The following is a 27,428-nucleotide window of genomic DNA, read 5'->3' on the forward strand; positions in this document are numbered from 1 at the left end:
ATAACAGTAACTTGTTACTCTTTGACCAGTATCTCTCCATTTCCCTTACCTTCCTGCCCCTGGTAACCATCATTCCTTCTACTCTCTGCTTCTATGTATTCAACTTGTTTAGATTCCACATATAAGTGAGATCATATACAAATATTTCTCAACTTACAATGGGATTATGTACTGATAAATCCATTGTAAACTGAAAATGTTGTAAACTGAAAACGCATTTAATATGCCTAACCTATTGGACATCATAGCTTAGCCACCTTAAACATGCTCAGAACAATTAGCCTACAGCTGGGAAAAAATCACCTAACAGAAGGCCAATTTTATAATAAAGTGTTGAATATCTCATGTAACTTACTGAATACTATACTGAAAGTGAAAAACAGAATGGTTTTAAGTGTAGGGAGCTGTGCCTCACTACTACTGCCCAACATCGTAAGAGTGTATAGTACTGCATATTGGTAGCCCAGGAAATGACTGAAATTCAAAATTTGAAGTACAGCTTCTACTGAATGCATATTGCTTTTGCACCATCATAATGTAAAAAAAAAGAAAAAAAATCCTAAATTGAACCACTGAAAGTTGGAGACAATCTGTAGTTATTTTCTTTATGTGTCTGGCTTATTTCACTTAGCATAATGTCCTTCAAGTTCATCAATGTTGTTGCAAATGACAAGATCTCCTCCTTTAACGCTAACATTCCATTGTTTATATGTATAGCACAATTATTTTATCCATTGACAGACACTTAGGTTGTGTCCATAACATAGCTACTGTGAGTAAGGCTGCAATAAATATGAGAATATGGATACCTCTTTGAGGCACTGATTTCATTTCCTCTGGGTATATATCCAAGAGAAGAATTGCTGGATCATACAGTATCAAGAGCAATCAGACAAGAAAAAATAAAATGCATCCAAACAGAAAGAAAGAAGTAAAGTTACCTCTGTTTACAAATGACAAAATCCTATATGGAGAAAATCCTAAAGGATCAACAAAAAAATGGTTCAAACTAATAAATGAATTTAGTATAGTTATAGCACATAAAAATCAACATACAAAAATCAGATGCATTTCTTTACACCAATAATGACCTATCTGAAAAGAAAAGCAAAAAAATAATCTCATTTATAATACCATCGAAAAGAATAAAATACTTAGGAATAATCTTAACCAAGGAAGTGAAATATCTGTACGCTGAAGACTATAAAACACTGACGAAAGAAACTGAAGAAGACACAAATAGAAAGATATACTGTATTCAAGAATTAAAAGAACTAATATTGCTAAAATGTACACACTACCAAAAACAATACACAGATTCAAAATAATCCCTATCAAATTTCCATTGGTAGTTTTCACAGTAAAGAAAAAGCAATCCTAAAATTCGTCCGGAACAACAAAAGACCCCAAATAGCCAAAACAATCCTGAGAAAAAAGAACAGGGTTGGAGGAATCACACTTCCTGATTTCAAGTTATATCACAAAGCTTGAGCAATCAAAACAGTATGGTAATGGCATCAAAACAGACACACAAGCTTCCCTGGGGGCGCAGTGGTTGAGGGTCAGCCTGCTGATGCAGGGGACATGGGTTCGTGCCCCGGTCCGGGAAGATCCCACATGCCATGGAGCGGCCAGGCCCGTGAGCCATGGCCGCTGAGCCTGCGCGTCCGGAGCCTGTGCTCCGCAACGGGAGAGGCCACAACAGTGAGAGGCCCACGTACCACAAAACAAACAAGCAAAAAAACAGACACATAGACCAACAGAGCAGAACAGAGAGCCCAGGAATAAACCCAAGCATATACAGCCAACTAATTTTCCACAAGGGCATGAAGAATACACAATGAGGAAAGGGTAGTCTCTTTAACAAATGGTGCTGGGAAAACTGAATGTCCACATGCAAAAGAAAGAAACTGGACCCTTATGTTAAATCATACAAAAAAATCAACTCAAAATGGATTAAAGACTTACACATAAGACCTGAAGCCATAAAACTCTTAGAAGGAAACACAGGGAAAAAGCTCCTTGACACTGGCCTTGGCAATTATTTTTGAATATGACACCAAACGCTCAGGTAACAAAAGCAAAAATAAACAAGTGGAACTATATTCAATGAAAAAGCTTCTGAACAACAAAGAAAACTCAAAATGAAAAGGCAACCTACAGATAGGGAGGAAATATTTGCAAACCATGTATCTGATAAGGGGTTAATATTCAAAACACATAAGGAACTCATAATAGCAAAACAAACAAAATCCCAAAAACAAACAAATAAAAAAATCTAAGTAATTCCATTAAAAATGAGCAAAGGACCTGAATAGACATTTTTCCAAAGAAGACACACTTAATGGACAGGTAGAGGAAAAGGTGCTCAATTATCACTAATCATCAGGGAAATGGAAATCAAAACCACAATGAGATATTATCTCACACCTGTTAGGACGGTTACTATGAAAAAGTAAAAAGATAAGTGTTAGGATATAAAGAAAAGGGAATCCTTCTAAACTGTTGGTGGGAATATAAATTGGTACAGCCATTATGGAAAACAGTATGAAGGTTCCTCAAAAAATATAACCTATTCTTCAAAGTTGATCTTACACCACATCTCTGAAAGTCTATCCTGATGACTCCAGGATCTACAAAAAGCTTCTCTCAGAACTCTTATAGAACTTTCTGTTGTAACTGTGTAGTCCACAGATTTTTCTAGGCTACTCTATTTCTCTATTATATGGGCTTTGAAATCAGACAAGACTTTGATATCTCTGTCACTTCTAGTTCTGTGATTTTGGGGATATTAAATTATTTGTCCTCAAGTGATTCACCTTGAAAATGGGGAGAATAATACTACATCATGAGAGGAATTTACCAGGAAACTAATGAAACTTAAGCTTCTAGGGCCCTCTACTTGTTCTTGTTTCTGGTACTTCATTTTACACCCATAATTTCATATTGCTTTTTCTCAAATAAGACACCTAAACTTGTATGAACTTCAATCACCATGAAATCTGGATCCATTCCTGTCTAGAGTAAAAAAAAAAAAAAAATATATATATATATATATAGGGCTTCCCTGGTGGTGCAGTGGTTGAGAATCCTCCTGCCGATGCAGGGGACACGCGTTCGTGTCCCGGTCTGGGAAGATCCCACATGCCGCGGAGCGGCTGGGCCCGTGAGCCATGGCTGCTGAGCCTGCGCATCCGGAGCATGTGCTCCACAACGGGAGAGGCCACAACAGTGAGACACACGCATACCGCAAAAAGAAAATAAATTAATTAAAAAAAAGAAAATATATATATATATAAATATGCAAACCCAACATGTTCAAAAACAAGGATAGCTGGTTGAGCAAAAATTCTTAGCTCAGGGACTTGGATGACTCAGAGCATTGGCAGTGGAGTGGCACTCTTGGTTTAGATTTCAATAAAACTTATGTTAATGTTAGAAAATTACTCTCAATTTTTATACACCAGGTCCTTATTAGTCATGAATTTAATACACATCAGTGTATACATGTCAATCCCAATCGCCCCATGCATCACACCACCACACCCACCACCCCACACCTTTCCCCCCTTGGTGTCCATACGTTTGTTCTCTACAACTGTGTCTCAATTTCTGCCCTGCAAAGTGGTTCATCTGTACCATTTCTCTAGGTTCCACATATATGCGTTAATATACGATATTTGTTTTTCTCTTTCTGACTTACTTCACTCTGTATGACAGTCTCTAGATCCACCCACGTCTCAACAAACGACCCAATTTCGTTCGATTTTATGGCTGAGTAATATTCCATTGTATATATGTACCACACCTTCTTTATCCATTCTTCTGTCGATGGGCATTTAGGTTGATTCCATGACCTGGCTATTGTAAATAGTGCTGCAATGAACACTAGGGTGCCTGTGTCTTTTTGAATTATGGTTTTCTCAGGGTATATGCCCAGTAGTGGGATTGCTGGATCATATGGTAATTCTATTTTTAGTTTTTTAAGGAACCTCCATACTGTTCTCTATAGTGGCTGTGTCGATTTACATTCCCACCAACAGTGCAAGAGGGTTCCCTTTTCTCCACACCGTCTCCAGCATTTGTTGTTTGTAGATTTTCTGATGATGCCCATTCTAACTCATGTGAGGTGATACCTCATTGTAGTTTTGATTTGCATTTCTCTAGTAATTAGTTATGTTGATCAGCTTTTCATGTGCCTCTTGGCCATCTGTATGTCTTCTTTGGAGAAATGTCTATTTAGGTCTTCCGCCCATTTTTGGATTGGGTTGTTTGTTTCTTTAATATTGAGCTGCATGAGCTGTTTATATACTATGGATATTAATCCTTTGTTCACGGATTCATTTGCAAATATTTTCTCCCATTCTGAGGGTTGTCTTTTCGTCTTGTTTATGGTTTCCTTTGCTGTGCAAAAGCTTTGCAGTTTCACTAGGTCCCATTTGTTTATTTTTGTTTTTATTTCCATTACTCTAGGAGGTGGATCAAAAAAGATCTTGCTGTGATTTATGTCAAAGAGTGTTCTTCCTATGTTTTCCTCTAAGAGTTTTAGAGTGTCTGGTCTTACATTCAGGTCTCGAATCCATTTTGAGTTTATTTTTGTGTATGGTGTTAGGGAGTGTTCTAATTTCATTATTTTAAGTGTAGCTGTCCAGTTTTCTCAGCACCACTTATTGAATAGACTGTCTTTTCTCCATTGTATATCCTTGCCTCCTTTGTCATAGATTAGTTACCCATAGGTGTGTGGGTTTACCTCTGGTTTTTCTATCTTGTTCCACTGATCTATATTTCTGTTTTTGTGCCAGTACCATATTGTCTTGATCACTGTAGCTTTGTAGTATAGTCTGAAGTCAGGGAGTCTGATTCCTCCAGCTCTGTTTTTTCCCCTCAAGACTGCTTTGGCTATTCTGGGTCTTTTGTGTCTCTATACAAATTTTAAGATTTTTTGTTCCAGTTCTGTAAAAAACACCGTGGGTAATTTGATAGGGATTGCATTTAATCTGTAGATTGCTTTGGGTAGTATAGTCATTTTCACAATACTGATTCTTCCAATCCAAGAAAATGGTATATGTCTGCAACTGTTGGTATCATCTTTAATTTCTTTCATCAGTGTCTTACAGTTTTCTGCATACAGGTCTTTTGTCTCCCTAGGTAGGTTTATTGCTAGGTAGTTTATTTTTTTTGTTGCAATGGTAAATGGGAGTGATTCCTTAATTTCTCTTTCAGAATTTTCATCATTAGTGTATAGGAATGCAAGATATTTCTGTGTATTAATTTTGTATCCTGCAACTTTACCAAATTCATTGATTACCTCTAGTAGTTTTCTGGTGGCATCTTTAGGATTCTCTATATATAGTATCATGTCATCTGCAAACAGTGACAGTTTTACTTCTTCTTTTCCAATTTGTATTCCTTTTATTTCTTCTTCTTCTCTGATTGCCGTGGCTAGGACTTCCAAAACTATGTTGAATAATAGTGGTAAGAGTGGACATCCTTGTCTTGTTCCTGATCTTAGAGGAAACTCTTTCAGTTTTACACCATGGAGAATGATGTTTGCTGTGGGTTTGTTGTATATGGCCTTTATTATGTTAAGGTAGGTTCCCTCTATGCCCACTTTCTGGAGAGTTTTTATCATAAATCGGTGTTGAATTTTGTCAAAAGCTTTTTCTGCATCTATTGATATGATCATATGGTTTTTATTCTTCAATTTGTTAATATGGTGTATCACATTGATTGATTTGTGTATACTGAAGAATCCTTGCATCCCTGGGATAAATCCCACTTAATCATGGTGTATGATCCTTTTAATGTGTTGTTGGATTCTGTTTGCTAGTATTTTGTTGAGGATTCTTGCATCTATATTCATAGGTGATATTGGTCTGTAATTTTCTTTTTTTGTGTTACCTTTGTCTGGTTTTGGTATCAGGGTGATGGTGGCCTCATACAATGAGTATGGGAGTGTTCCTTCCTCTGCAGTTTTTTGGAAGAGTTTGAGAAGGATGTTAGCTCTTCTCTAAATGTTTGATAGAATTCACCTGTGAAGATATCTGGTCCTGGACATTTGTTTGTTGGAAGATTTTTAATCACAGTTTCAATTTCATTACTTGTGATTGCTCTGTTCATATTTTCTATTTCTTCTTGATTCAGTCTTGGAAGGTTATACCTTTCTAAGAATTTGTCCATTTCTTCCAGGTTGTCCATTTTACTGGCATAGAGTTTCTTGTAATAGTCTCTTAGGATGCTTTGTATTTCTGCGGTGTCTCTTGTAACTTCTTTTTCATTGCTAATTTTATTGATTTGAGTCCTCTCCTGCTTTTTCTTCATGAGTGTGGCTAATGGTTTATCAATTTTGTTTATCTTCTCAAACACCTGGTTTTAGTTTTATTGATCTTTGCTATTGTTTTCTTTGTTTCTATTTCACTTATTTCTGCTCTGATCTTTATGATTTCTTTCCTTCTGCTAACTTTGGGTTTTTTTTTTCTTCTTTCTCTAGTTCCTTTAGGTGTAAGGTTAGATTATTTATTTGAGATTTTTCTTGTTTCTTGAGGTAGGCTTGTATAGCTATAAAGTTCCCTCTTAGAACTGCTTTTGCTGCATCCCATAGGCTTTGGATTTTCGTGTTTTCATTGTCATTTGTCTCTAGGTATTTTTTGACTTTGCCTCTAGGTATTTTTTGACTTTGATTTCTTCAGTGATCTCTTGGTTACTTAGTAACGTAGTGTTTAGCTTCCATGTGTTTGTGTTTTTTACGTTTTTTCCTCTGTAATTCATTTCTAATCTCATAGCGTTGTGGTCAGAAATGATGCTTGATATGATTTCAATTTTCTTAAATTTACTGAGGCTTGATTTTTGACCCAGGATGTGATCTATCCTGGAGAATGATCTGTGGACACTTGAGAGGAAAGTGTAATCTGTTGTTTTTGGATGGAATGTCCCATAAATATCAATTAAATCTATCTGGTCTATTGCATCATTTAAAGCTTCTGTTTTCTTACTTATTTTCATTTTGGATAACCTGTCCATTGGTGTAAGTGAGGTGTTAAAGTTCCCCACTATTATTGTGTTACTGTTGATTTCCTCTTTTACAGCTGTTAGCAGTTGCCTTATGTATTGAGGTGCTCCTTTGTTGGGTGCATATATATTTATAATTGTTATATCTTCTTCTTAGATTGATCCCTTGATCATTATGTAGTATCCTTCCTTTTCTCTTGTAACATTCTTTAAGTCTACTTTATCTGATATGAGTATTGCTACTCCAGATTTCTTTTGATTTCCATTTGCATGGAATATCTTTTTCCATCCCCTCACTTTCAGTCTGTATGTGTCCCTAGGTCTGAAGTGGGTCTCTTGTAGACGGTATATATATGGGTCTTGTTTTGTATCCATTCAGCAAGCCTGTGTCTTTTGGTTGGAGCATTTAATCCATTCACATTTAAGGCAATTATCGATATGTATGTTCCTATGACCATTTTCTTAATTGTTCTGGGTTTGTTTTTGTAGGTCCTTTTCTTCTCTTGTGTTCCTCACTTAGAAAAATTCCTTTAGCATTTGTTGTAGAGCTGGTTTGTTGGTGCTGAATTCTCTTAGCTTTTGCTTCTCTGTAAAGTTTTTGATTTCTCCATCGAATCTGAATGAGATACTTGCCAGGTAGAGTAATCTTGGTTGTAGGTTCTTCCGTTTCACCATTTTAAGTATATCATTGCCAAACCCTTCTGGCTTGTAGAGTTTCTGCTCAGAAATCAGCTGTTAACCTTATGGGAGTTCCCTTATATATTATTTGTTGTTTTTCCCTTGCTGCTTTCAATAATTTTTCTTTGTCTTTAATTTTTGCCAATTTGATTACTATGTGTCTCGGCATGTTTCTCCTTGGGTTTATCCTGTATGGGTCTCACTGCGCTTCCTGGACTTGGGTGGCTATTTTCCATGTTAGGGAAGTTTTCGACTATAATCTGTTCAAACATTTTCTCGGGTCCTTTCTCTCTCTCTTCTCCTTCTGGGACCTCTATAATGTGAATGTTGTTGTGTTTAATGTTGTCCCAGAGGTCTCTTAGGCTGTCTTCATTTCTTTTCATTCTTTTTTCTTTATTCTGTTCTGCAGCAGTGAATTCCACCATTCTGTCTTGCAGGTCACTTATCTGTTCTTCTGCCTAAGTTATTCTGCTATTGATTCCTTCTAGTGTAGTTTTCATTTCAGTTATTGTATTGTTCATCTCTGTTTGTTTGTTCTTTAATTCTTCTAGGTCTTTGTTAAACATTTCTTGTGTCTTCTCGATCTTTGCCTCCATTCTTTTTTCGAGGTCCTGGATCATCTTCACTATCACTATTCTGAATTATTTTTCTGGAAGGTTGCCTATCTCCACTTCATTTAGTTGTTTTTCTGGGGCTTTATCTTGTTCCTTCATATGGTACATAGCCCTCTGCCTTTTCATCGTGTCTTATTTTTCTGTGAATGTGTTTTTTGTTCCACAGGCTGCAGGACTGTAGGTCTTCTTGCTTCTCAGAAAATTATTCTTTACACAGCCAACTAGAATGTAACACTGAGTGAAGATAAAATAAATGTCTGATCTAAATCAAGGTCATAAAGGATTATGCTGGCACCATACCTGAATCTCTTTCTTCTGGTAAATATCCTTAAAAAGAACTGTTTCTCAAATAAAGGTAAGAATGATGGAATGCTATTACATCCATTTAGTAGGAAGTGTTATACATTCAGTTTTCCTAACATTTTTGGTTATGAATCGTTGTACATTAAAATTATCCAAATTTCATTTTTAAAAGTGAATAATGATTTATAAGATGTAATTTGTTATGCACCATATTTTTAGATATTTTCTCCACAACTGCCCCTTCATTGCGATGCAAAATAACTTTATGCAAAAATATTTAAAAATGCAAAATACATTAAGAAACGACAAATATCACAGGTATCACTATGCACAGAAACAGCTAAAACATTTCCAAAGCAAATATTTCTTTTAACTACAAATACCACAACTGTGTTTTATAGAGAAGATAGATGAGGAAATTTTATAAAGAAAATTTATGAGGAAAAAAGATGTATTTTTTTTCAGCATTAGAAATTCCATAATTGAAAAATTGAAAAAAATATACATAATAGTGATTGGCAAATTACTTATTCATTTTCTTTTACTCCAGTTTTCACCAGTAAGTATGCTTGTAAACACTAGAGAAGCTACTGCATCATAAAGTGTTTTCTTTTAAAACTGAGCCTCTATCTGTATTCAGAGCACTGTTATAAAACTGATCAGCACAATGAAATTTATCTTCCTAAAAAAAACCAAAAATGGACCATTTTCCCTTCTCACTTCAAATTCCCTTTATACTTGAAGGCTAAAAAGTATTTGGTTGCAAAATAAATATTGGAGAAAATGTGTTTTTGTAAAAGGTGGTCTAGTATACTATTACTTGTCATCTCAAGAATATGAAAAGGCAGTTCTAAGGGTAAAAGGATTAAAAGATGAATCAATGACAGGCCAGAAGTGCGTGGCACGATATATTTAAAGTGATGAAAGGTAAAAACCTACAACCAACACTACTCTACTCAGCAAGGCTCTCATTCAGATTTGATGTAGAAATCAAAAGCTTTACTGACAAGAAAAATTTAAGAGAATTCGGCACTACCAAACCAGCTTTACAACCAAGGCTAAAGGAACTTCTCTAGGCTGAAAAGAAAAGGCCGCAACTAGAAACAAGAATATTAAGAATGGGAAAGCTCACCAGTAAAGGCAAACATACAGTAAAGGTAGGAAATAATCCACACACAAATATGATATCAAAACCAGCAGTGATGAGGAGAGTACAAATGCAGGATATTGGAAATGCATTTGAAATTAGGAGATTAGCAAATTTAAACAATCCTGTATATATATAGACTGCAATATCCAAACCTCATGGTAACAGCAAACCAAAAATCTACAATAGATACACAAAAATAGAAAGGAATCCAAACACAACACTGAAGATAGTCATCAAATCACAAGAGCAGAAAACAAAAGAGGAAGGAAGAAAAAGACCTACGAAAACAATCCCAAAACAATTAACAAAATGGCAATAAGAAAATACATATCAATAATTACTTTAAATGTAAATGGATTAAATGCTCCAACCAACAGATAGACTGGCTGAATGGATATAAAAACAGGACCCGGGGCTTCCCTGGTGGCGCAGTGATTGAGAGTCCGCCTGCCGATGCAGGGGACACAGGTTCGTGCCCCGGTCTGGGAAGATCCCACATGCCGCGGAGCGGTTGGGCCCGTGGGCCATGGCCGCTGGGTCTGCGCGTCCGGAGCCTGTGCGCCGCAACGCGAGAGGCCACAATAGCGGGAGGCCACAACAGGGAGAGGCTCGCGTACCAAAAAAAAAAAAAAAAACAGGACCCATATATATGCTGTCTAAAGAGACCCACTTGAGATCTAGGGACACATACAGACTGAAAGTGAAGGGATGGAAAAAAGTATTCCATGCAAATGGAAATTAAAAGCTAGAGTAGCAATAGTCATATCAGACAAAATAGACCTTAAAACAAAGAGTGTTACAAGAGACAAAGAAGGACACTCCATAATGATCACGGAATCAATCCAAGAAGCAGATGTAACAATTGTAAATATATATGCAACTAATATAGGAGCACCTCAATATGTAAGGCAAATACTAACAGCCATTAAAGGAAAAATCAACAGTAACACAATAATAGTGGGGGATTTAACACCCCACTTTCATTAGTGGACAGATCATCCAGATAGAAAATCAAAAAGGAAACACAGGCCTTAAATGACACATTAGACCAAATGAACTTAAGTGATATTTATAGAGCATTCCATATGAAAGCAACAGGATACACTTTTTTCTCAACTGCATATGGGACATCCTCCAGGATAGATCACATGCTGGGCCATAAAGCGAGCCTTGATAAATTTAAGAAAATTGAAATTATATCAAGCATCTTTTCTGACCACAACGCTATGAGATTAGAAATCAATTACAAGAAGAAAGCTGTAAAGAACAGAAACATATGGAGGCTAAACAATATGCTACTAAACAAACCACCAAAGGATCAATGAAGAAATCAAAGAGGAAATCAAAAAATATCTAGAGACAAATGACAACAAAAACACAATAATCCAAAACCTATGGGATGCACCATAACAGGGAAGTTTATAGCAATACAGTCTTACCTCAGGAAACAAGAAAAATCCCCAATAAACAGCCTAAACTTAAACGTAAACCAACTAGAGAAAGAAGAACAAAGAAAATCCAAAGTTAGCAGAAGGAAAGAAATCATAAACATCAGAGTAGAAATAAGTGAAATAGAGACAAAGAAAACAATGGAAAAGATCAATGAAACTAAAAGTTGGTTCTTTGAAAAGATAAACAAAAATGACAAACCTTTAGCCAGACTCATCAAGGAAAAAAAGGGAGAGGGCTCAAATCAATAAAATTAGAAATGAAAAAGGAGAAGTTACAACGGACACCACAGAAATACAAAGGATCATAAGAGACTACTACAAGCAACTATATGCCAATAAAATAGACAACCTAGAAGAAATAAACAAATTCTGAGAAAGGTACAAACTTCCAAGACTGAAACAGGAAGAAATAGAAAATATGAACAGACCAATTACAAGTACTGAAATTGAAACTGGGATTAAAAAAATCCCAACAAACAAAAGTCCAGGACCAGATGACTTCACAGGCAAGTTCTATCAAACATTTAGAGAAGAGTTAACACCTATCCTTCACAAACTCTTCCAAAAAACTGCAGAGGAAGGAATATTCCCTAAGTAATTCTATGAGGCCACCATAACCCTGATACCAAAACCAGACAAAGATAACACAAAAAAAGAAAATTACAGACCAATATCACTGATGAACACAGACACAAAATCCTCAACAAAATACTAGCAAACAGAATCCAACAATACATTAAAAGGATCATACACCATGATCAAGTCGGATTTATCCCAGGGATGCAAGGATTCTTCAGTATCCACAAATCAATCAGTGTGATATACCAGAGTAACAAACTGAAGAATAAAAGTGATATGATCATCTCAGTAGATGCAGAAAAAGCTTTTGAGAAAACCCAATATCCATTTATGATAAAAACTCTCCAGAAAGTCTGCATAGAGGGAACCTACCTCAACATAATAAAGGCCATATATGACAAACCCACAGCTAAAATTATACCCAATGGTGAAAAGCTGAAAGCATTTCCTCTAAGATCAGGAATGAGACAAGGATGTCCACTCTTGCCACTTTTATTCAATATAGTTTTGGAAGTCCTAGCCACGGCAATCAGAGAAGAAAAAGAAATAAAAGGCATACAAATGGGAAAAGAAGAAGTAAAAATGTCACTCTTTGCAGATGACATACTATACATAGAAAATCCTAAAGATGCCACCAGAAAACAACTAGAGCTTATCAATGAATCTGGTAAAGTTGCAGGACACAAAATTAATACACAGAAATTTCTGGCATTCCTATACACTAACAATGAAAGATAAGAAAGAGAAATTAAGGAAACAATCCATTTACGATCACATCAAAAAAATAATAAAATACCTAGGAATAAACCTACCTAAGGAGGCCAAAGACTTGTACTCTGAAAGTCAGGCTCCTTGACTTCAGACTATATTACAAAGCTATAGTCATCAAAACAGTATGGTACTGGCACAAAAACAGAAATACAGATCAATGGACCAGGAAAGAAAGCCCAGAAATAAACCTACGCACCTATGGTCAATTAATCTACAACAAAGGAGGCAAGACTATACAATGGAGAAAAGACAGTTTATTCAGTAAGTGGTGCTGGGAAAACTGGACAGCTACATTTAAAGAATGAAATTAGAACACTCCGTAACACCAGACACAAAAAATAAATACATACTGGATTAAAGACCTATCAATAAATCTAAGGCTGGATACTATAAAACTCGTAGAGAAAAACATAGGCAGAACAGTTTTTGACATAAATTGCAGCATTATCTTTTTCAATCCACCTCCTAGAGTAATGAAAATAAAAACAAAAATAAACAAATGGACTTAATTAAACTGAAAAGCTTTTGCACAGCAAAGGAAACCATAAACAAAACGAAGACAACCCTCAGAATGGGAGAAAATATTTGCAAACGGAGCCACCAACATGGGATTAATCTCCAAAATATACAAACAGCTCATGCAGCTCAATATCAAAGAAACAAACCAATTGAAAAATGGGCAGAAGTCCTAAATAGACATTTCTCCAAAGAAGACAGAGCAGGCCAAAGATGGCCAAGAGGCACACGGCAAGATGCTCAACATCACTAATTATTAGAGCAATGCAAATCAAAACTACAATGAGATATCGCCTCACACCAGTCAGAACGGCCATCATCAAAAAGTCTACAAACAATAAATGTTGGAGAAGGTGTGGAGAAAAGGGAACCTTCCTACACTGTTGGTGGGAACATAAATTGGTACAACCACTATGGAGAACAGTATGCAGGTCCTTACAAAACTAAACATAGAACTACCGTATGACCCAGCAATCCCACTCCTGGGCATATATCTAGAGAAAACCATACTTCGAAAAGATATATTCACCTGAATGTTCACTGCAGCACTATTTAAAATAGCCAAGACATGGAAGCAACCAAAATGTCCATTGACAGAGGAATGGATAAAGATGTGGTACATATACACAATGGAGTATTACTCAGCCATAAAAAAGAATGAAATAATGCCATCTGCAGCAACATGGATGGATCTAGAGATTATCATACTAAGTGAAGTCAGACAGAGAAAGACAAATATCATATCGCTTATATGTGGAATCAAAAAAATGATACAAGTGCATTTATTTACAAAGCAGAAACAGACTCACAGACTTAGAAAACAAACTTATGCTTACCAAAGGGGAAAGATGGGGATGGGGAGGGATAAATTAGGAGCTTGGGATTAACATATACACATTACTATAAATAAAATAATCAACAAGGATGTACTGTATAGCACAGGGAACTCTACTCAATACTCAGCAATATCCTCTATGGGAAAACAATCTGAAAAAGAATAGATATAACTAAATCACATGGCTGTACACCTGAAACTGACACAACATTGTAAATCAAATATACTCCAATATAAAATAAAATTTAAAAAAACATGATTCAGGGCTTCCCTGGTGGCGCAGTGGTTGAGAGTCCGCCTGCCGATGCTAGGGGACACAGGTTCATGCCCTGGTCCGGGAAAATCCCACATGCCACGGAGCAGCTAGGCCCGTGAGCCATGGCCGCTGAGCCTGCGCGTCCGGAGCCTGTGCTCCGCAACGGGAGAGGCCACAACAGTGAGAGGCCCGCGTACCGCAAAAAAAAACCAACCAACCAAACAAAAAAAACCATGATTCAATGAGACACTAGAGTTCATTCTTTCAAGGAGCTTACATTACAATCTAGTAGACACATATGTATGCATATGTATGTACATAAGTGTTTGTGTGTTTATTTATAAATATATATGTCAATTTTTAAAGCTCTTACTCCTATATACCCTTTCAGATAGTGATCTATTTCATTGTTTCCCTTCATAACCAAACTTCTCTGAACTGCCAAAATATGCTATCTCCATTTCTGCACCATCTATTCACTTTTAAACCCAGTTAGATCTAGTTTCTGCCTCTACCAGCTCAGACAAGTCCTCTTGTCATGTTGCCAATAAACTACATGGTAGCAAATCCAATGGAGACTCCCCCGGACTTTTCCTCTCAACAGCATTTAACACAGTTGACCCTTTGCTGCTTCTTAAAACATGCTCTTAGTTTTTCTCCTTTTTCACTACTCCTTCATATTCTCCAGACCTTTGTGCCTAACCAGAAGTTAGTGTTTCTCAGGGATCTACACTAGTGCTGTCCAACAGAACTTTCTGCAATGATGAAAATGTTTTTTTATGTGCTGTTTAGTATGGTTGCTACCAACTACATGTGACCGTTGAGCACTTGGAATGTGGCTACAGTTGATGAAGAAATACACTAAGTTTGATGTAATTTTAATTAATTTAAATTTGAAGAGCCATTTGACCCTAATGGCTACTACACTGGACAACACAGCTCTAAAGAATGCCTGCTTTTCTTTCCTCTCCTTAAAACCGATCTATCATCTGTTTGCTTATAATTTCCAAATTTATATCTCAAAATCTAAAGTGTATTTAAACCTCCACTTGGATATCACACAGACATCTAAAATTTAAAATATCTGAAACAGAACTCTTGATTTTCCTTCTCAGACTTACGCTCCAACCCAGTATTCTCCCATTTTAGTAAACGGCATCAGCATCTATCCAGATACTCTATCTAGAAATTTTATACTTCAACAACTAATAAAGGTTAACTAATCTTTTTTCAATTCTTTAAAAATCTAAGCTCCTTTCTCCCTGAAGGCCGATTCTCCTGTCTTATAATGCTTTACCTCCAGTTATTTAAAAGCTACTTCTCATTCTTCAGGTCTCTTATCTAAACTAAGTTTGTCCCCATAGTACTGATACTCTCCATAAGCTCTTTATTTATTTTCTTCACGGCACTTCCATAATTTGTATTTGTCTATTTTTATCTTTAATCTGTTTTTCCAACTTGATCATAAGATATGAATGCAGGGATCATGTCCATCTTGTTACCAATATTTTCACAGTGTTAAAATAAATATTTATTGAATACATGACTACTTAAGTAAAGGAATCCATCCACTCCTCAAATTCAGAAATAGGACATTATTTTTATGGTTCTAAAATACCACTTTATTAATTGACATAGGAAATTTTAATTATTAATCATTTGATTCCCAAACGTTCATAATAAATTATCCAAATTTTTTCTTGTACTACTCATGTGGTAACCTATTAGAAGGTAATGCTCACTTCTGTAGATCCAATAAAGAAGTTAATAAGTATACTTTAAAACACACATATGACACTACAATGTTTTTCTATCACATTATATGGGTAAATCCTGCCAACCTCAACCCCAAGTAACATGCTCTTTCAGGCAGACAATAACAATGAGTAAGAATTTATCTCTCCAAATGATTTTTAATGATTTTATCATGCTGAAAACAAAGAATGCACAATATGCAAAAAAAGATAGCCCTCAATTCCCCTCCCCAGCAACAACCGTTATTAACAGTTTTTCTGTGTACTCTTCCAGAATATTCTACACACATAGCCTTGTTATCTGCCCTTTCCAGGTCTGGAATCAACCATTTTTTCTAGGATCCCTAGAGGTTTTTCATGGAAAATGACACTTTAAGAGCATAATCTGGGCACTCAGGATGTTCATTCCTATTGGATTGATTTTTGTTTCTAGGATTTTTCATTTGACAGAGCTAGAAAATAATTGTTTTATTCTTAAAGAGAAAAGTTATTATGAGTTCTACTAATACTTCTAATTCAAGTTCAGTACTACAGGGTTTTAATTTAACCCTTCCATCTTATATTCATATTTCCTTTCTCCCATGCCTGGTTCTCAAGGGGACCAGGATGATAAAATTAGAATACTGCTTATTTACTCATTTTTTAAAAATCCCACAATCCACACATAACAGTCTGAGAATAACAATACTAACACTACTATCAACTATATGATTTCTGTAAATAATTGTTAAAGTTTCTTTTTTCAGTTCTTTTTTCTGTAGGGTATATGTCACTTAGGGAGGTGCATTCTAACAGCTGTGTTTTTAAATCACTTGGAATACTTCCTCTCTGTGTGATTATGCCACCAATTGGATACATTTTGAGGTTCAAATTGATTTACTTTATTTTAAATTTTAGGGCTCTTTTTGTTTTTGTTTTTACTGTAGTAAAAGGTATCTTTCTTACGATTTCTTGGCTTTGTGTCATCCCTGAGTATCTTCTTCATTCCAAGAGTATATATTTAAAAATATTCATTCATGCTTTTTTCCTTGTACTTTTATGATTTTATTCTCTACACGTTTAAAACTTTGATCTGTATGGAATTACGGTAGAGGAGGAATCCATTTTATTTATTTTTTTGTCCAAATGGCTATCTAGTTTATTTTGAATAATCCATATTTTTCCTCATAGATTAGAGATATCACCATTTATTAGGAGTCCAGACTCACAGCAAGAGTTTCTAGTGGCAGGACAGTTAGTGACAATGGCTGAGAGTATCTATTGGCAATGGCACTAGTAGTAGTACCTAAAGTAGACTATTGCTGTGGCAGAATCTTAGCTGTGTTGCATCCTTTGTTTTCTGCCCAACCTAGATCCTCTGGATTTAACACTGATTAAGAGCCACTTGAATTTTGTCTAATATATTGTGGGGGTTTTTTGTTTTGTTTATTTTTTTTTTTTTGCGGTACGCGGGGCTCTCACTGCTGTGGCCTCTCCCATTGCGGAGCACAGGCTGCGGACACGCAGGCCCAGCGGCCATGGCTCACGGGCCTAGCTGCTCCGCGGCATCTTGCCGGACTGGGGCACGAACCCGCGTCCCCTGCATCGGCAGGCAGACTCTCAACCACTGCGCCACCAGGGAAGCCCTGTGTGTTTTGTTTTTTAATCGAAGTAGTTTTGGCTGTATGCAGCCAAGAAGCCTAACTTACGCAATATGATTTTTCTCCCATAGGTCAATGGTGAATATTCCCAAAACTCTAGCCTATGGGTCTCTGCTCTACATTCTGTAGCTGAAACTCATGTCCGTAATTATAATTACCAGAATTTTCACTACTATCTTTAGTAATTGACTCTTAACATGTATCACTAACCATAAGCTCATATCACCTCATTTTATATATATATATATATATATATATATTCATTTCAGAGGGTAAATATACCTACAGTTGGTTATCTTAACATTTGAAACTACCTTTTAAATATTATTTTTCTAGAAATATTCTGAAGCTTTAAAAGATAGCATGGGGGGCTTCCCTGGTGGTGCAGTGGTTGAGAATCTGCCTGCCAATGCAGGGGACATGGGTTCGAGCCCTGGTCTGGGAAGATCCCACATGCCGCGGAGCAACTGGGCCCGTGAGCCACAACTGCTAAGCCTGCGCGTCTGGAGCCTGTGCTCCGCAACAACAGAGGCCGCGATAGTGAGAGGCCTGCGCACCGCGATGAAGAGTGGCCCCCGCTTGCCACAACTAGAGAAAGCCCTCCCACAGAAACGAAGACCCAACACAGCCAAAAATAAATAAATTAAAAAAGAAAAAAAATGATAGCATGGGGTGTTGAAGGCAAAGCAAGCATTATGATACGGTTAGAAAAAGAAGAAATGGCAGGAAATAAGGCTGGTTTAGGAGACAAGGGTAAAATCACAGAGTATTTTTAATGTTACAGAGTTAATATTTAAAAATATAGACAATAAGCAACTAGTGAATAATTTTGAGTAGTAAACGAAATGATTAGATTTCTGTTAGAAAAATCCCTCTGGCAGCACGGAAGGAAGTGCACAAGATACGAGATTACTTTTTTTTTCCTTCTTTTTCTTTTCTTAACAAAGCCCTTTTATCCAAATAGATTTAGGGCCTTACTACACATTCTAAATAGTCTTCTACAAATTATTAACCAAAAGCTATAATTTAGAACCATATACACAAGTATGGATTCCAATTAATTTATAAAATTATTTGAGTTGACAGATAATATGAATTACAAGATTGTTTACCAAGTGTCATCTTGAAAATGATAGACAACAAATATGGTCTCTAATCAAATAAAATCATTAATGGAATTATCATTTATCATTAATTTTTTACTATGATGCACAACTTGATAAGCAGATAAAATCTGCATTTAGAAAATTATTACACTATTTGGAGTACATACAGGTTATGTATCAAATAATCTTAAGTGTTACGTTGAGATGACTAATTAATTATATGAGAGCCCATAAACTACAGGGTCCATAGCTACTTAGGGATACACTCACAGTTTGGGTTTACTATTATGGAAACAATAATATAAGACCTTTCTTTGAAAAAGGAAAATATGAAATCAGAAATACAAGTTTCACTTTAAGAAAGGGATCAGCTTTTATTTAAAGACAAACTATAAACAAAATCAGTTGACCTTAAAAAGTACTTTGGTTTATTCAGATGCTGTGCTGTAAGGTGGATAAATTTATATTTAATAAGCTAAATAAAAAACCTATTTGTGATATTCTTAAGGTACATTTACGCTATGCCCTATTCTTTAAGTAAACTGTCTCTACTGTGTTAGCCTATGGTTCCCAGAGAAAACGACTCTTTTGCTGTACTGTTTTACTAAAGAAGCCCATCTTTATCTATTTGAAATGTTAACTACTATGTTAATGAATTATGTCATACTTCCCAAAATTTTGACAAATTGTAAAACATGACTCACACAGGAGACAAACTACACTTACGGTTAGTCACTTAAAATGTAAGAACTTACCATGAACTAACAGGTGCTTTTATCCTTTTCTTTCCACTTTGAATTTAGTTCTCCAAAAACTACTAAAAAATAAATAAAACAGAAATCCAGAGCAGCTTATAGTTACTTACTAGTAGCTTTTACAATTTTCTATCCCCTTATGCAGTATACAAGTTTGACTCAGATAAATGTGTTTCTGAATGTTTCTAAACCTAAACATAATGTGGAGTTACATTCAACAGGCTTGGTTGGTCCACTGGATTTTCAGAATTAGGCAATTTTTATGCAGAATTTTCATGTATCTACTGTAAAAACAGAGACTCAGATTAAGAATGGATCACACTGTTGACAGTAAGTACGCAGAGACCCAGAGATTAGACAGATCTTTGAAGTGGAGATGGCAATCATTGGGAGATTCTAAGCAGCAGGAAGGGAGAGGTAATCCAGACTATCAGAGAAATTTGGCAGTCTACAAATGGTCAAAGTCCCATTCAATAAGCAAAGCATGACACAGAATAAGAGGAAGTAATCTAATAGTAGGCAACAGGAAGAGTACAGGTGATGAGGCTGTTGCACCAGGGAGGTTTAACAGAAAGTTGCCAAATTCGACCTTTAAGGAATCATGAAACCTTGGTATTCAAAACAGCACTTTAGGCTGGAACTAGGATAATGTGCAAGAAAACAAAGCATAGATTCATTTATAGATGAAAACACAGGGATTCAACTGCTAGAGACAGACATAAGAAGGGCTCGAGAGAGGTCAAAGCAAGAGCTTAACGACTGCAACCAACGTACCAAGACAAAGTAATGTGAAGAACGAGTGGATACTAAGTTCATAAAATCCTGACCATGAGCTCCTCACCGTATCTGTTCTTAAATATAGAACTGTTACCAGTAACTGGGGAAGGGCTAAACTTAAATGTGGTATTAAGGAACTCAAGTTGTGAAATCCAGAAGAATTATCAGGCTAAAGCCTATAGTTTAATACTAATAATTCAAATCCCATTGTTGTAGCTGTCACTCCAGAAATCAAGCCTTAAACATGACTGCTTCCTCTGCCTGAAAAAAATTAGCTGAAGCAGAATCAAGGACACAGGCTGCCCATGGAACTCTGCAATTCTCCAGCATACTGGCAACTAGAATGTCAGGTCATTCTTCTGGCAGGGGATATGATGATAAATACATGATAAGAACATTCATAAATATGCTCTCTCTGGTGAGATGACAAAATAGGTGACTATATTAAAGACTTTAAAAAATAAAATGAAAACAATATTAATAATGTGAGCAACTGAGATATCTTACGTTTGGTGAGAAGAGAGCAATGTCATAATTACAAAAAATCAGGGAAAATTACTCTGTGGAAAATAGATGGATCAACTACTTCCCTTTTGGTCCCACGGCCAACACTTGCATAATCTCACATTCATGAGAAACATCCATCTAGCATGTCACATGGACAAAATAGAGCTGCTGCACCAAGATAACATGAGTAAAATGTCCACAAGGAACTGGGACATCTCATAGTCTAACTTTAAGTACAATGACTATATTCTTTTAACAACTTTATGAGACTCCTTTCTACTGATCCTGAGTGCCTGGCACTAATAAATATTTGTTGAGTGACTAATAAATGCATGAGGACTTCCCTGGTGGCACAGTGGTTAAGAATCCGCCTACCAATGAAGGGGACATGGGTTCGAGCCCTGGTTCAGGAAGATCTCACATGCTGCAGAGCAACTAAGCCCATGTACCACAACTACTAAGCCTGTGTTCTAGAGCCTGCAAACCACAACTACTGAGCCCGTGCTCCGCAACAAACAGAAGCCACTGCAATGAGAAGCCCGTGCACCTCAATGAAGAGGAGCCCCTGCTCGCCACAACTAGAGAAAGCCCACACGCAGCAATGAAGACCCAACGCAGCCATAAATAAATAAATAAATAAAAATAAATGCATGAATGAGGAATATGAAAACATGAATATACGACTAAAGCATACTGGAGATGGCACTCCCTACCAAGGCTGGCAGTACTTAATATGTTAAGAAAAAGATTTCAGATTAAAAACCAATAAAAAGTCACACGGAAGATATTTACTCAAAAGGGAAAGAAATCTACATTAAGTGAGAAGCTGGGCCTCCAGTTCCCCCAGATGACATGGGAACGGAACCAAATTAAATTTGTACTAACCCAGGGACTTTAAAATTAATGAAACTCTTCATCCTTCTCCTTCTTTTTTAAATAAATGAATTCTCATTTGACTGACAGGGGAAATATAAAGCCTCATAAAAAAGGGATCTGTTAAAAGTCATCATACCTAGACTCACTATATAATAAAATATAACTTTTAACATTATAACTACTTAGACTATTTAGAATGGTTATGAACTGGCCTGTCAAAAAATACCATGTACCCTAATAGTTACATACAATTTAAATAGCAGCAGTTAGTTATGAATTTTCATATTTCAGGTTTAACTTAAGGTCTGGTCTCCCAGCAAGTTAGAACTTTTAAAATTTAATATTTGGATATACTGAAAGCATATTTTGTGACTTGTTTTACCTTCTTTTGATAGGTCTTTTTATAAAGTAGATCAGAAACTTGGTTTATTTGCATAAACCCTATCAACATTCTATAAACACTACACATTCTATAGCTATATAAAGACTTCTCATGGAATTTGACCTTGATGTAGATTTCTATAACAATGAAACCGTTTAGCCCTCTTTTGCTCCCTTTCCAGTCACGGGAAAGGAATTCTTCTCCATGCAGCCAACTGATCAATTTATCATAATCTATGGTCTCTTAAGTAATCACTAGTCTGTCAAAGTTGAGATGCGTACTGCAGTTTATGTTAGTGACTTCTAATCTGTGAACTACAATATGTACATAGTGGTGTAAATTGCAAAATAAAATCATATTAATAAAACAGTTTGAAAAAAATGTCTGAAGTATACCTATTATTGATTTTATTTTGTGGGATGATATATTGGTTAAGAGCATAGGAATTAGATGAAACCGATACAAATCCTGACTCTGCTATTTACTAGCTACACAACATTAGAAAGGTTGCTTAACTTTAGTAGTCCTTGATTTTCACATCTAAAAAATGGAAGTTTGAATTAGATAATTTTTAAGGTATTCTCTAAGCTCTAAAATTCTGTTTCATTAATTCTAGTTATAAATTTAATACTACTTAAGCATTCAATGCACCAAAATGGTATAAAAGTGAAGTAATATCATTCAGAACAGGGAAACATACACACACACACACACACACACACACACACACACACACACACACACACACACACACACACACACACCCCTAAATTAGCTAAGTCATTTAGCAATAACTTAGTTTTAATTATCTGAACAATTGTTTAAATTCTTCTCTTAACCATTCATTTGAAGATAATGTTACTCTCATTCTTTAAATCCTTCCTTGGATAACCTTGTGATATAGTTATTAATATGGGATAACTATCTCAATTGGCCCTTCAGGATCTGGTATATTGTCCTCTCTGGCCTAAGCTCTGCTAACTCCCATTCTCACCCTCAATAGTCACTATTAAGCCTCTGTTGGAGTGATTTCTCATACCTGGCCTAGTACTGCCTATCTTATTTCTCTCTCTCCCTATCAACATCTCCACGAATTTTTTGCCTTCCTAATCTCTACTCATCCTTCAAGTTACTTTACTCTCCTGACCCTCACCCAACAAGTCACCTAGGAGACCTTCCTACCTATTTCTCTGTTAGATGAATAAAGAATGATAAACCTTTAATCTTCAAATAAGATTTCACATACATTTTTAAGTAAAAACCAAAGGCCCAGATTTATCTCCAATATTTTCAATTTATAATTTTCATAAATTATTAAGTTTTTCAGTTTAATTTCAACTTTCATTATTCAAAGGCTAAAACTGGAATGGGAAAGGCTTTATGACATTCTGATTCCTCAAAATCATTTTATCATAGCCAGATTAGTTCAAGGGAGATCTGGCATCTACAAAAATGAGAAGGCAAGTATCATACAGATCCAATTCCAACTCTTCTTCCTATGCTCACTCTTCCTTAGTGTTTCATCCCACAAGAGGGCACAAATGCAAATCAAGCCTCAGGTACAACCCTGAGTACTTAGCAACAAAAACACACAAATGCAACTGTATTTGACCTTATAAGATAAAATAAAAAGTAATGAATACAAGTAAGAGGAGCACAAAATAATTCTGGCAATAGAATAAATGATAATTAAAATAGGGGTAACTGTGTTTTAAGACTGAATTTAAAGGAAAGCAGCCTCTTGAATTATGGAGGGGATCCAACATGTACAATCCCACAGAAGTAGGAAGTAAAGCCTTAAGCAAAAGACAATAAATCTGGTAGCACAGCCAGAATAGAAGATGACATTGGTAAATTGTGGGACAAGAGTGAAAGTAGGGAATGCTGGCCTGGCAGTGTGGTACAATGACTTGTACATGGTAAAGCAGCTCACTTCGAACTTGGCAAAATTTTGGAAGAAAACACATGGAATGTAGGGGGAAAAACAGTACAGGTGACTAGTCAGCTAGGTGAGCTTGGTGAAAAATGGGGTGACATGTGCCCAAACCCAATAACCCTAAAAGAGGGAAGGTTGAAATAGCCTTCATGAAACTCTGCAAGTGTTTTGCAGTTCAATTAAAGTTTGTTAATGGGGAAGACAGATACTGAAAACCTCTTGCCAAAAAAAAGATTACTTTTAGACCAAGAATAAGATGTGATTGGAAGAAAGACTAGTGATATTAGATCATCAAGGAGGCTTTCAAAGTTATTCAGTTATAAAGTTATGAAAGATAAAATCAGATTAGGCCAATGAAGAGAAATAACGCAAGGGATATTATCTTAAGATTTTATATTAAAAATGTCTCTAAATATCAATGCCTTGGTAGTTGGGGAGGATAATGAGAACATCTGGAAAAGAGAACTATTAATGGGAGTAGTGGATAGCAAGATGTTTCTAAATTTGTTGTGGTGTTTTAGTTCCTTGATGAGCACCTAAACTTTGATTTCAAACACATAACTAATGTTTTTTTTTTTTTTTTAAACCCAGGGAATTCATCATACAGCATCATGTTAAAAAAACACATTTAAAGTTCCAGTTCAAGATGGTGATATAGGAGGATCCTAGGCTCACCTCCACCCATAAACAGACCAAACTTGCAGGTAATACAGAACAACTTCCTCTGGAAAAAACCTAAAAGCTGTCTGAGTGACTCCTGTGCATTGTATGAATGAAGGAAGTCTCTCATCAAAGTTGGTAGGAGAGTCTGGGACACAATTTTGCCATGAAATCCATCCCTGTTGCAGTGACCAACAATCAGGAGGGAACTTAGAACCCAGAGCTTCTCCCTGAGCAGTAAAGGGTTTGAACCCTAACTGAGCACCCCAACTTATAAATCCTGCACCTGAGAGATGAGCCCCAAAGCATCTAGCTTTGAAAACCAACAGGGCTTGCATCCAAAAGACTGTAATGACTTGAGAAATGGCTCTTAAAGGGCTCAAGTGTTCAGACTCATCCACCCCAGGGCTCAGAGCAAGTGGCAGCCACTAGAGAAGCACCCAGACTTCACGTGAATGACACCAATTTGCTAGTCATAAAGCTCTGGCCTGAGCTATAGATGCAGGCATCTAATTTACCACACGTCTAGGGGCCTGCCGGCTGGGGGTCACCATCTTCACACTCTACCTCAGCTTTGCTCTCTGGGCGCCATCTTTTTTTTCTTAAGCTATGCTTTTTTTCTTTTTTTTTTCCTGTTGGCACCATCTATATGCTCTCCTTTTGTCTCATTCCAGGCAGCAAGTGTTATCTTTGTGCTCTGTCTAGCCAGCAGGTACCCTCTTTCCTGGTGGGTGACATCTATATACCCTCCCTCTGCCTCATTCCAGTCAGTGGGTGCCATCTTCACACCCTCCCTCTGTGGTGCTCCAGACCATGAGTATCTCCCTGAGGTGAGCTTTTACACAATTCTGGTGCCCCAGTTTTTGCAGCTGCCACCCAGTGGATGCTCCTTGATGATCTGGCTCTGGTGGCCAAGGGGCTTTGTGTTCTTGGGTCCTATGGGATTGTTCCAATAAGAGAGACAGTTCTTGGCAGGCCACTACTCCCAGGGTACTGCGCAGACAGTTGACTGAAACACACTCCAGTCTTTCTGTGAAAGATGCTTATTTGTCCTAGGGCTTTGACCTAAGGGGCAGGCTTCAGGACTGGCACACAACAGGGACCTACGGAGGTGTTCACAGGGAACAAAAGCCAATGGATGCCATCTTTGCAGTCTCCCTCTACCTTCGTACACATCACCAATATGTCCTAGAAAGGAGGTTATACACTCATCTGGAGCCCCAACTTTTGTGACTGCCACTGAGGTCACACATCCAGATCACCTGGTTCTGGGGGCCAGTGGGGTTTACACTAGTGGTCCCACAGGACTGTATATATTTGCATACTCTAAAAGCTGCTTTTTGAGGGTCTGGCTTCCAAATCAGCCTGAATCTAGGTGCTGACTGAAATCCTCCCCTTTGGGACACTGACAGGTCTTGGCACACCCTCAACTACTGGGAGCCGTTAAAAATAAATTAGTCTACTTGAACAATCACAAAGATTTGAGAAACAACCAAGAGCTAGGGCATGGTTGGATGACAGCGTTCATCTCCCGCATGAGACCACTCCCACGAGACTGGAAGAGGCAGCTGTTTAATCTAATGCTTAAAAGCCAACACAGACAGTCAAGCAAATTGAAGAAACACAGGGATATGCTCGAAATAAAGTAACTAGATAAAACGTTAAAAAACCTTAATGAAACAAAGATAAGTAATTTATCTGATAAAGAGTTCAAAGTAATAATCATCAAAATGCGAAATAAACGTGGAAAAAGAATAGATAAATGTAGTGAGAACTTCAACAAAGAGAGATAATGTAAGATAGTACCAAATAGAAGTCATAGAGGTGAAGCATACAATGGCTGAACTGAAAAATACACTAGAGGGATTCAAAAGCAGACCAGATGAAACAAAGAAAGGATCAGTGAACTCAAGGACAGGACAGTGGAACTCACCCAATCAGGGCAGAAAAAAAAGAATGAAAAAAAAGTGAAGCTAGCTTAAAAACCCATCTATATGCTGCCTACTAGAGACTCACTTCAGATGTAAGGACACACACAGACTGAAAGTTAAGGAATGGAAAAAAGATGTTCCATGCAAATGGAAACAAAAAAAGCTGAAGTAGTTACAGTTATGTCAGACAAAATAAACTTTAAAACAAAGACTATATTAAGAGACAAAGAAGAGTGTTACAAAATGATAGAAGGGTCAACTCAACAAAAAGATATAACATTTGTAAATATTTATGCACCCAACATAGGAACATCTAGATATATAAAGCAAATATTAACAGACCTAAAGGGAGAAATAGATTGCAATACAATAATTGTAGGGGACTTTAATACCCCACTTATATCAATGAATAGATCATCCAAACAGAAAAGTAATAAGGAAGCATCAGCCTTAAATGACACCTTCTACCAGATAGATGTAACAGATATACACAGAACATTCCAACCAAACCAAAAGCAACAGAATACACATTCTTCTCAAGTGTACATGTAACATTCTCTAGGACAGAATATATGTTAGCCCATAAAACAAATCTTCATAAATTTAAAAAGACTGAAATCATAATCAAGCGTCTCCTACCACAATGGTATGAAATGAGAAAACAATTAGAAGAAGAAAAATGAAAAATTCAAATATGTGGAGATAAAACAACATGCTACTGAATAGCTAATGGGTCAAAGAAGAAATCAAAAGAGAAAGTAGGGCTTCCCTGGTGGCGCAGTGGTTGAGAATCCACCTTCCAATGCAGAGGACATGGGTTCAAGCCCTGGTCCAGGAAGATCCCACATGCTGCGGAGCAAGTAAGCCCATGCACCACTCCTACTGAGCCTGTGCTCTAGAGCCCATGAGTCACAACTACTGAGCCCGCGTGCTGCAACTACTG

The 27,428-nt window shown here is 36.7% G+C and overlaps 1 protein-coding gene across 2 annotated transcripts in view; it reads right to left on the reverse strand.

Moving 5' to 3' along the window:
* PHYHIPL (phytanoyl-CoA 2-hydroxylase interacting protein like) overlaps positions 1-27,428 on the reverse strand; it is a 97,220-nt gene that overhangs the window by 42,190 nt on the left and 27,602 nt on the right. Inside the window, exon 1 of one of the 2 annotated variants that reach the window (XM_073793582.1) lies at positions 19,417-19,438. The exons of the other annotated variant lie outside the window; for it this stretch is intronic. The gene's annotated coding sequence lies outside the window, so the exon portion shown is untranslated. Of the gene's footprint in view, positions 1-19,416; positions 19,439-27,428 lie in introns of those variants that run through there. 2 annotated transcript variants of the gene reach the window in all.

Source organism: Tursiops truncatus, chromosome 16 (genome assembly GCF_011762595.2).
Source record: "Tursiops truncatus isolate mTurTru1 chromosome 16, mTurTru1.mat.Y, whole genome shotgun sequence".
NCBI classification, from domain to species: Eukaryota; Metazoa; Chordata; class Mammalia; order Artiodactyla; family Delphinidae; genus Tursiops; species Tursiops truncatus.